At 45.2% G+C, this 12,077-nt stretch overlaps 1 long non-coding RNA gene across 1 annotated transcript in view; it reads left to right on the top strand.

Annotated features, from left to right (window-relative positions):
• The first annotated feature begins 8,135 nt into the window (after positions 1 to 8,135).
• The window catches only part of LOC132208557 (uncharacterized), a 30,129-nt gene continuing 26,187 nt past the window's right edge, over positions 8,136 to 12,077 (top strand). The window contains exon 1 of the long non-coding RNA XR_009444677.1: positions 8,136 to 8,473. This is a non-coding gene — a long non-coding RNA (uncharacterized LOC132208557). The remainder of the gene's footprint in view (positions 8,474 to 12,077) is intronic.

Raw genomic sequence — 12,077 nt, 5'->3', positions numbered from 1 at the left:
AAAACCTTCCCGAGAAAGAACACAAAACCTGTTCCAGCAGTTACCTGCTGTTTTCCACTTCATCTCCGTGTACGCGGTTGTCATGTGGGGAGGGCTTGTTTGTAAACGTGGGCATCATAACATGGATGCAGTTTCCCATCTTCACCATCTTCCCTTAACAGCCTTCCTGGGATATTGCCCATGGGGGTGAAGGCACCAGGAGGCCTGCCCACATGTGACCAATACGTCTATTAATTTATTTGGTGGCCAGACTGGCTGGTCAGCTGTCAAGAGGATGGATGGTCTCATCTGTCCTGAAAGTCCCTTAAAAACATCCCTGAGGTTAATTTAACCTTTATATTCACCTTCGAATCCTTTGCACTCCTCTCATCACAGTCACAACAACACTTACTGTTATGTCCTGCATGTTCACCAACTCTCTATTCATGCTCATACATTACCTTCAGTTCCAGAGCCCTTATCTTATCTATTAGCCACCAGTGTGACACCCTACAAAGTGCCTCTTGGGAATCCAAGTGTTATGCAGCTGTTGGTTTCCTCTTTGCGACCTCACTTGTTTGACTCTGAAAAAGGAATGAAATTGTCAAACATGCCTGGCCCCAGGGTGACCTTGAACTTACCTGCAACTGCCCTGTCTCCATCATGGAATGTCTTCTTCTGGATTGACCACGTTGATTTAATCAGATGATACGATTTTTGTTTTAAAAGCATTGCTGAAACATACTTAATGAAGAGACATTATTAAGCACTTTCCCAACTGATTGAAATCATGTTAACTGGCTTTATCCCTTATTTTTGCTCCTCTTTCTTTCTTACATAGCAGTGTTACAACTGCTAATTTCTACTGAACTCAGACTTTTCCAGAATCCAGGATATTTTGGTAAATCAGAAACCAAAATATCTACGATGTCTGAAGCTGGGCTCCAGGGGTATTCAGTTTCTTGGAAGGACTGACAAGAAGGAGGAGGTAGGTCAGCATTACTGGTTACGGAATAAAATTAATATGGTAATGACAATGGATATTAGTTCTGGTGAAATGGAGTCTGGGTACAGTTTAGAAACATCAAGGGACAGAAATTGACAGTGGTCGATGTATATCCACCCCAGTCAACTCAAGTGGTAATTTTAGCAGAAGGCACTAAACAGGAAATTGAAGACACCAGCAGAAAGGGAGAGCTCTAACTGTGATGAAAGGTCACTGACTTCAAGAGTCAGGTGACTTCAGTCTGCATAAAGATTGGGCAAAGCAAATCAGTTATCATTGCATACAGGAGGAATTCCTGACATACTTATTAAATTCATTCACGGGATGAGGGCATCACTGGCTAGGGTAACATTTATTACCAATTCCTAAATGTCCAGAGAGCAGTTAAGAGTCAACCACATTGCTGTGGGTCAGGAGTTACATGTAAGCAAGGCTGGCAGTTTACTTCCCTTAAAGGACAACAGATTCATGCTCATCATTAGACGCTTAATTCCAGGTTTGTATTGAATTCAAATTCCGCCGTCTGCTGCAACTGGATTCAAACACAAGTCCCCAAAGTACTATCTGGGTCTCTGGATTAAGTGTCCAGTGATAACAATCTCAGGCCACTGTCTCCCCAATGAAGTGTGTGCAGTGCGGGTTTCTGGGTCAACACTTTGAGGAACCAACAAGCAAAACTGAAGTTTGAGGTGGGAAGACTGTGTCCATGCCCCCTCGGGGAAGTGACCCTCATTTTCACCCACAGAAGGAAACTAACAAGGACACCTTCCACTGAGAGTGCCAGAGGCTTTCGGAGAGAGCAACCCCCAGAAAGCAGAACGTCACTCACTTGGCTCTATTGTCCCATTCCAGACTCCAAAACTAGAACCTGTTTACAGCAACAAATGGAAGTATTTGATGGATGCCCTGGGTTTGTGCTCCTCCCCCATTGCTCACCTGCAGTTTTCCTGCTTCACCTTGTACTTCCAGCCAAACATCACTGATGTCAGCTGCTTCCTGCCATTCCAAATGCTGCTCCTCAAGTGGAAGGACAAACAGCAATGTGGAAATTCACACATATTTCTGGTCTGTGGAGGAAATGATACTGTTATAATTTCAGATAATTTTTAAAGGGCTCTTTTTGACCTTTGAAGCAGGGGGTGTGCAAACACTATCACAGGCTCGAACTCACAACCACTTGTTTCTGAGACCAGTGCTCTGACCACTGAGCTGTGCAGCCAGGCACAAGGCATGGAAAGAGGGTCTCATGTATTGGAAATAGCAAAAGAATAGATAACTGGAGACTATTATATATCAAGACGTAACAAAACCGAAACAGAGCAGAGGGGCATCATGTGCAGAAGGTTGGGAGAATGCAAGGCCGAATCAGACAGTGTCCTGAGTGCCATAAACTGATCTTTCCTGCTGGTCCAGAGATTACTATTCAGTGCCTTCACTGTCGTAGCCTGTTCATGGTTATCATTTAAAGTAATAAATCTGAAATACTGACTGATCTTGAGAAGCAGAATTATGTCATTGATCAGTCAAAATCAATTCACTCCATGTTACAGTTCCACAGCAGCAATGCCAGCTGAAACTGCCTGGTGTGCAATCAGTTTAAAACAAGAATAGAGGGGAGGTCAGGAAAAGTGAAGGGCAATGGTAGTTTGTGAGAGGTGACTGGAGGCCAAGTGGAGCCAGGTTCAATGTGGGTGTTGAAGACCAGTCTTCACTGTTACCCTGGCATACAGATCACATTGGATCAATCACACAAGGATCCTCCTTTGTGTGTTGTCTTTTGCACACAACAACTCGGGTCAGTGCCTCGAGGGGCTCGGATATTTTTAATTTGGCAACTAACTCAGGTCAGTGGTGCACAAACTAAGCTGTGTCGGGACACTATTTAAATGGGTCACCACTCATTGCAATGACCCAGAACTATGCAGAAAGAGGAAGAACACCAATACAAAATCTTCGCTTTGAATGGCTATCCCTGCAATTTCATCCACAGGTACTGACTAAACAGCAACACGAAGAGGACACATTATGCCCTAACACACTGGACACACTGCCACACATCAAGAACATATCAGAACTGACAACTCCTATGACCACTAGGAATTACGGTAGCACACAAGCCCAAAGCCATGCTACGACAAACATTCTCAAGGATTAAAGACACCATACCCACGACATGCAGAACTGACAGTGTTTACAAAATACTGTGCAACGATTGCCACAAACATTATATCAGACAGACAGGAAGGAAACTAGCCGTCAGTGTACATGAACATCAGCCGGCAGCAAAATGACATGACAAACTTTCCCTAATATCAGTACACCCGGATAATGAAGGCCATCAGTTTAACTGGGACAACATAACCGTAGTAGTGCAATCCAAACATAGCCACACATGGGAATTCCTAGAGGCATGGTTCTCAATCCATAATGCAGTCGGCAAACATATAGAATTGGACCCCATATGCAACCCATACAGAACAGAATGCGAAATGACAGAAGTTGCCGGAACAGACCGGGCAGTATAAATTTCAAGTGGAGGAGAACAACATCGCTTCTTCGGAAGTCTCACTCATGACGTTACCTTGCGTGGTGACGAAAAGTCTGAACGAAAACAAGCCAGCTGGGTGAGCAAGTTTACAACTTTACTTGTTATCTTTACCGTTTAATGTGTGGCTCAGTGTCAGTCTTATACACACAGTGTTCTACCCGCTTCTCCTGCTGTACACAAGGTTTCCCAGCAAAAGGCAGCTTTGTGTGGAACACATGCAGTTTCTCCTGACAATGGGTACTGTTGCCATGAGCTGGGATATGAAATATACAATGAGCTGAAGTAGCCCCACACTCAAGTTACTCATTTACCTTTTAATTTCAATTTTCAATTTCCAAAACCCAGCAATCCATTCACTTAAGCTGCTGGGAACCTGACAAAAACAGCGTTGGCCAGACATTCCTCTTCGGGAGTGTCTGTCAATTTGCAAGGGTAGAAAAGCTGTCAACTTCACTCGAGTGAGAGAGGATACAATATTCCAAACTTCCAATTCAAAATCAGATGCCGTCTCAATTACACCACTGGCTCCACACGTCTTGCTGCAGCTTTCATCCTGTCGATTGCGATGTAATCAGGGATACTGGCGGAAAAACCATTTGCAAGGTGAATATCCTGCAAAATAATCACCGTCGCTGCTGCACTTCAACGTTCTCCACTTTGTGAAGCGGTGAATGTCACTGGCAAACGAAACACATTAGCCCTCACATGCCTGGTTCACTGTCACCTGTTTCTTTGCCACCCGTTTCTCTGCTGGAACTTGCCATTGCTTTGTTCACAGTCACTGCAAAGTTCTGCCTTGCATATTTTTTTTATTAAATTATCTCCTCCCAACTTAAAGACATTCCCTAGTCTTGAAATCTCCCATCCTTGGGAAATGACGACCACAATTCATACTATCTACATGTCTCATTATTTTATGAACTTCTAACAGGCCGCCTCTCAACCTCCTAAGCACCAGCAAGAAAAGTCAAAGTCTATCCAACCTTTCTTTATAAATCAAAGCTTCCATACCAGGCAACATCCTGGTAAACCTCTTCTTAACGCTCACCAGCTTCATGATATGCCTCCTGTAATTGTGTGACAGAAACCGCACATTGTATTCCAGAAGAGGTCTCATCAACATCCTGTGCAACCTCAATATGACTTCCCAACTCCTAAACTGAAACAATTGAGCAATGAAGGCTGCCGTGCCAAAAGACTGTTTAACCACTGTCTAAATGAGATGTAAACTTCAAATAATCATGTACCTGGATCCCCTAAGTCCATGAGTAGGCACCTTAACAGTGAGAGAAAGTCTGTGGGAGGATGAGGAATAGTTTTGAATTTCTTTGACCTCACATCTGAAGAAATTTATTGGACACATGCAGCTGAATAAGTTCAACAATTCATACTCCGTGAAGAACTATAAATGAACCTGAAGATTTTTCAATTAAAAAGTAAAGTTAGACCCTCTCGAGTCAGAAGGAAGCCATCGCAGTTCTGTTTCTGAACTTCTCCTACCCAACAGGTTCTGCAACATGTCCATATGAAGATGGATAAGGGAGAACCAGTGGATGTAGTGTACCTGGACTTTCAGAAAGCCTTTGATAAAGTCCCACATAGGAGATTGGTGAATAAAATTCGGGCACATGGTACTGGGGGCAAAATACTGAGTTGGATTGAAAATTGGCTGGCTGACAGGAAGCAAAATGTAGTGATAAACGGGTCCCTTTCAGAATGGCAGGCAGTGGCCAGTGGGGTACCACAAGGTTCAGTGCTGGGACCGCAGCTGTTTACGATATATATTAATGATATAGACGAAGGCATTAGAAGTAATATTAGCAAATTTGCTGATGACACAAAATTGGGTGGCAGTGTGAAATGTGAGGAGGATGTTATGAGAATACAGGGTGAGTTGGACAAGCTAGGTGAGTGGACGGATACGTGGCAGATGCAGTTTAATGTGGATAAATGTGTGGTTATACACTTTGGTGGCAAGAACAGGAAGGCAGATTACTATCTCAATGCAGTCAAGTTCGGTAAAAGGGAAGTACAACGAGATCTAGGTGTTCTTGTACATCAGTCAATGAAAGCAAGCATGCATGTACAGCAAGCAGTGAAGAAAGCTAATAGCATGCTGGCCTCATAACAAGAGGAATTGAGTACAGGAGCAAAGAGGACCTTCTGCAGCTGTACAGGGCCCTGGTGAGACCGCACCTGGAGTATTGTGTGCTGCTTTGGTCTCCAAATTTGAGGAAGGACATTCTGGCTATTCAGGGAGTGCAGCGTAGGTTCACGAGGTCAATTCCTGGAATGGCGTCCGGGACTATCATATGTTGAAAGATTGGAGCGACTGGGCTTGTATACACTTGAGTTTACAAGGATGAGAGGGGATCTGATTGAGGCGTATAAGATTATTAAGGGATTGGACACTCTGGAGGCAGGAAGCATGTTTCCGCTGATGGGTGAGTCCAGAACAGAAGACACAGTTTAAAAATAAGGGGTAGGCCATTTAGAGCAGAGTTGAGGAAAAACTTCTTCACCCAGAGAGCGATGGATATATGGAATGCACTGCCCCAGAAGGCAGTGGAGGCCAACTCTCTGGATACTTTCAAGAAAGAGATAGATAGAGCACTTAAAGATAGTGGAATCAAGGGTTATGAGGATAAGGCAGGAACAGGATACTGATTGTGGATGATCAGCCATGATCGTAATGAATGGTGGTGCTGGCTCGAAGGGTCGAACGGCCTACTCCAGCACCTATTGTCTATTCATTCACCATATCCAGATACATGAACGTTGGATCACTCTCCAAAGGTATCAGTAACTATTGCCAATCCTCAGTTACATCTGGAGAACTTGATGTTTGACCTTTCTGAACCAGTGCAGGTCATGTGGTGAAGTCGCACTTGCAATGATATTAGGTAACGAGTTCCCAAATGATCGTAAAGGATTAGTGATGTTTTCCAAAAGAACAATTTAAATGTTTTCACATTTTTGATTCAATCCAATGATCTGACATATTACACAAGGTTGTCACAAAACAATATTTGATACCAGGTACTTATTAGGACAAGTGACCCAAAACTGGCCAAAGAAGTAGGTTTCAAGGAATATCCTGAACAAACAAGGGGACTTTGAAAACCACGGATGTTTAGGGAGTAAATTCAAGAGCTTATGGCCTTAGGAACTGAAAACATGAAAAAGGTGGGAGTTAAAACCAGAAATCCACAGGAGGTTGGAAGTCAGGGAGAACAAATGTCTTGAAGGAAAAAGCAAAAGGACAGTAGATGCTTGAAAGTTGTAACACAAGCAGAAATTGATGTAAAACTCAGCTTATCTGGCAGTGCTTGTGGAGAGAGAGAGAGCAGCATTACTGTTTTGTGTCCAGTGACCCTTCTTCAGATATATCTCAGAGGGGTTTGCAGCTGGAGGGACTATCAAACGAAAGTGGTGTGATGCCAAAATTTCAAAATAAGGATATGAATTTCAAAACCTTGGTGCTTTGCCACTGAGAAAATGTTTATGTTAGTGAGCACAGAATGGCAAAACTTGAAGATGTTAAAATCGGTGAGAATAAACACATGGGCAGCAGATTTTTGGATCAGTTCAAGATTTCAGGGAAGTAGTATTAAGAAGCCGGCCAGGAGTGTGTTTGGGGAGTTAAGTCGAGAGGTAGCAAAGGAATGGATGAGAGTTTCAGCAGCAGATGACCTGAGATGCTGTTGAGGTTGAAATTGTATGTGGTCTTTGTGATAATGAGTGTGGGGGTGAGTAATGTGGTTAGAAGCTCATCTTGGGGTGAAATATTGCACCCTGACTGTGACCAGTGTGTTACCTGCCAGTTACCCGGGGCAGGGATGGAGTCAGTGGCGAGGGAGTAGAATTTTGCTCCCAGCCTGGATTGACATTTTTCATTGTCTATTTAAATGTGATCTATACCCCTTTTCAAACAAGAACAGACTTGGCAGCAGAACTAATTGGTGAACCAACTGTCAGCTTTATTGAGACAAAGTGTGGAGTTTATCTGTTATGAAGTAAACTACAGTGACAAACTCAGACAGCTACTTACAGTTGAATGTGGATTATACTGCTTAAGTCAATAACTAGGCAGTAGAGCAGTGAAACAACTTATTGGAGTTTCTGCAGCCGCGGTCTTCAAACTTTTTCTTGTGTTGGGCTTTTATCTTCTGATTCTCGTTGCTTTCCATTGCACAGACCTTTCTTGAGAGTCTCTTTTCTGCTTGTTCTTTTTTGATTAACCTCCCTCTCTGTCCAATCACAGTTCATATGAACAACACTCACCTCACTTCACCACGTGATGTTCTTCATATTCATAATTATTCCCTTTACATCTTACCTGAGGACTGCTAGACCTGTATTTATTACCCTTATTTCATCGCTATTTCTCTATTGGCTGACAGAGCGGTATCAAGAGTACCTTTAGCTTTGAGCTGCCGGAAGCCTTTTCAATCGCGACTTATTAAAAAATAACAAAAGAACTGGGATGTTGTCAATCAGGAACAAAAACAAAGTTGCTGGAAAAGCTCAGCAGGTCTGGCAGCATCTGTGAAGGTAAAAAGACAGATCCAGTTTTCAGTCTCATTCGTCTCAAAATGCAACATTGCGACGACGTTCATTTGCTTCCAACAATAACACAAAGCACTGCGCATGCTCCAGCTCACAGTGAAGTCCGGCTGATTGATGTCAGTGCGCGACCAATAGGAGCACAGGTGTGCCGTGCATGACCGGACGGATGTCGCCCAATCGGAATGAAGGGAGGGCGGGATCAGTGAAAACCACGTGATCATCCACGAGTGCGGTGCAGAGTCGCTGAGATAACCGGAACTGCAGATGCTGGAGAATCCGAGATAACACGGTGTGCAGCTGGATGTACACAGCAGGAAAGCTGACGTTTCGGGCCTAGATCCTTCGCTGAGACCAAGATTTGTGCAATTGAGGTAAGAGCAGGCCACAGTAAAGAAAGCAAAACGGTAGAAAGCTGGAGGGAAGTGATATTCGTATGGGTTTGGAAGTTTTACAAACAGTTAGTGCACGTCGGAAAACACACCCATTTGAAACTCCCAGACTCACGTTTGCAGAAAACAAATCAACGCCTCAGATGGCGATAGGCCCGTGTGACCGTCACCATCTTTATTGGGGGCAGTGATCCGCGGGGCGCATGCGCGACAGCTTTGAAACTTTAAAAGGGCCGGGGGTGAAGCTGGAGGAACATAACAGGACAGGCAGCATCAGAGAAACAGGAAAACTGACGTATTCGGGCCCACACCCTTCAGAAATGGGGGAGGGGAAGGGGATGCTGAAACAAACAGGGAGAGAGTGGGAGACAAGTGGAGAGGAGACAGACAAGTTAAAGAGGTGAGGATGGATCAGGTAAAGGTGAGTGTAGGTGGGGAGGGGATGGGTCAGTCTATGGAGGACCAACAAGTCAAAGGGGTGGGATGAGGTTAGCAAGTAGGAAATGGGGGTGTGGCTTGAGATGGGAGGAGGGGATAGGTGAGAGGAAGAGCAGGTTAGGGAGGTGGGGATGAGCAATTGTTTATTGCGAACTGAGTGTAGGTGTTCTGTAAAGTGGTCCCCAAGCCTCTGCTTGGTTTCCCTGATATAGAGGAGGCCAGAACGGGTGCAGCGGTGCAGTATACCACATTAGCACCTGCATACCCCATACAGATTGCCTCAAAGCCCTACGCTATTTCCTGTCCTGCAGGTCTGACCAGTTCCCCTCCACTGACCCCATTATGTGCTTCGGTGAACTCGTCCCACTGCCTACAGACAAAGGGGGTGGCCATGGGTACCTGCGTGGGCCCAAGCTTTGCCTGCCTCTTTGTTGGAACAATCCCTCTTCCGTACCTCTTCCTCCAGTACATGGATGACTGTATCGGCGCTGCCTCGTGCTCCTATGAGGAGCTCGAACAGTTCGCCCACTTCACCAACACCTTCCACCCCAACCTTAAGTTCACCTGGACCATCTCTAACCACCTCTCTCACCTTCCTGGTCCTCTATTTCCATCTTGGGGAACAATCTCAAAACCGATATATATTTCAAGCCCACTGACTCCCACAGCTACCTAGAATACACCTCCTCCCACCTGTCAAGTTTGTTTTCGGAGACCCTCACGGACGTGCTGCAATAACAAGACACTGACCTGTTTAGAAAAACACCAATCATTTTCTTACCAAGCAAGTACAAGCTGTGAAGAATCACTGTACTCAACCCGGCACACAGTGCAAAGTCTCACAAGGAGTTCTCCCCGGACAGTCCCTGCTTTTTATACTTTACAAAAGACATGATACAGAAAACGATTTCACAACCTCCAATGACATGATACATAAAACAATTACTACAACAGACAAAAACAGGATACCAAGCAATTATTACATCGACAACATAAAAGACCAGGATATAGTATCGATTGCTTGTGAAGTAGCTGCTCATGGCAGGAGGTGATTTTGAGTTGTTGTCCGGGACAGATTGTGATTTCAAGTTGCCAGTGTGTCTGGCTAGGACAAAGTCAGTGCCCTGGCTCCTTAGTCAGCGACAGAAGTTACATGCTTTAGAGGTTTCACACCTTTACAAAATTTCCCCACCTAACCCTATTTGATACAGATTGATTCTAATTTCAGTTCAGTCAGGAAACTTAAGACAGTGTCTGCATGCCGATGTGTGAGAAGATAAGGAGTTACAAAAGCTTTACACTGAATTCCTAGCTGGGCAGGAAGCTTCAGGGCAGTGTCTGCATACCGATGTGAGTAGATAAAAGACTTTACTTCTATAAATCGAAGTCTCTGTATAGGAATCAAATGCAGATGAAAGACTTTGATTTCTATACTTCTTTAAATTAATGGGATGTTATCACATTAACATCTCACACCCACCCACCGTCCTGCAAAAATGCCATCTCCTATTCCCAATTGCTTCACCTCTGCCGCATCTGCTCCCGGGATTCCACTCCCGTACATCTATGATGCCCTTGTTTTTCAAGGACCGCAACTCCACTCCCCACCTCCCCACCAGAGTGGTCAAGAACACCCTTGACCGTGTCTCCTGCATTTTTCTACAACTCCTCCCTCGCACCCTGTCCCTGCAATAACAACTGAAAAAGAATCCCCCTCATCCTCACATACCACTCCACCAATCTCCGGATCGAACACGTCATCCTCTGACACTTCCGCCATCAGCAATCCGACCTCACCATCAAAGACATTTTTCCCTCCCCACCCTTGCTTGCCTTCCGGAGAGACCAGTCTCTCCGTGACTCCCTTGTCCGCTGCACGCTGCCCTCCAACCCCACTACTCCCAGCACCTTCCCCTGCAACCAAAGGAAGTGCTACACTTGCCTCCACACCTCCTCCCTCTTCTCTTCCCCCCCCCCCCCCCCCCCCCCATCCCAGGCCCCAAGAAGACTTTCTACATCGAGCAGATGTTCACCTGCACATCTGCCAATGTGGTATACTGCATCCCCTGTACCCGTTGTGGCCTCCTCTACATTGGGGAAACCAAGCGGAGACTTGGGGACCGCTTTGCAGAACACCTACGCTCAGTTCGCAAGAAACAACTGCACCTCCCAGTCGCGAACCATTTCAACTCCCCATCCCATTCCTCAGATGACATGTCCATCCTGGGCCACCTGCAGTGCCACAATGATGCCACCCAAGGGTTGCAGGAACAGCAACACATATTCTGCCTGGGAACCCTGCAGCCCAATGGTGTCCATGTGGATTTCAGAAGCCTCAAAATCTCCCCTCCCCCAACTGCATCCCAAAACTAGCCCAGCTTGTCCCTGCCTCCCTAACCTGTTCTTCCTCTCTCCTATCGCCTCCTCCCACCTCAAGCTGCACCCCTATTTCCTGCTTACTAACTTCATCCCACCCCCTTGACCTGTCTGTCCTCCCTGGACTGACCTATCACCTCCCTACCTCCCCACCTCTCCTCATCTTTACCTGCTCCATGCCCGCCTCTTTAACTTGTCTGTCTCCTCTCCAAATATCTTTTCTCTCCATCTTTGATCTGTCTCCCCCCTCTCCCTATTTCGTTCAGAATCCTCTTCCCCTCCCCCGTTTCTGATGAAGTGTCCAGGCCCAAAACGTCAGCTTTCCTGCTCCTAAGATGCTCCTTGGCCTGCTGTGTTCATCCAGCTCCACACCTTGTTATCTTGGACTCTCCAGCATCTGCAGTTCCTATTATCTCTTATCCAAGAGAAATGTTTGTTTCTTATGGATTTTTTTTCCCAGACTGTTGGATCATAGCAGCTCACACTGCTCTTGCTCACTTCTGTGCTCCCTGATCACCTTTGTCGGTGTCTAATCTCTTCAGTCTCTACTGATGGATAGATTTGATCTCTGTAGTATTTTACTGTAATTTCCTTGTACCTTTTTTGTAAATAAATTTTCCTCTGCTGCCCACCCCCTGACCATGTGCTGCTCTCTGACCAGATTAATTTTTGAATGGTATCTTTCACAGTCAGGAAATATTTTCCCAGAAAGAGTGTATTTTTCTTCCATTTCAGACCACCAAATTCTACAGCGTTTTTATCTGTCATTCAT

This window comes from Stegostoma tigrinum, unplaced genomic scaffold, assembly GCF_030684315.1.
Source record: "Stegostoma tigrinum isolate sSteTig4 unplaced genomic scaffold, sSteTig4.hap1 scaffold_466, whole genome shotgun sequence".
Taxonomy (NCBI): domain Eukaryota; kingdom Metazoa; phylum Chordata; class Chondrichthyes; order Orectolobiformes; family Stegostomatidae; genus Stegostoma; species Stegostoma tigrinum.
The sequence above is the reverse complement of the archived record's forward strand: the minus strand, read 5'-3'. Positions and strand labels throughout refer to the sequence as shown.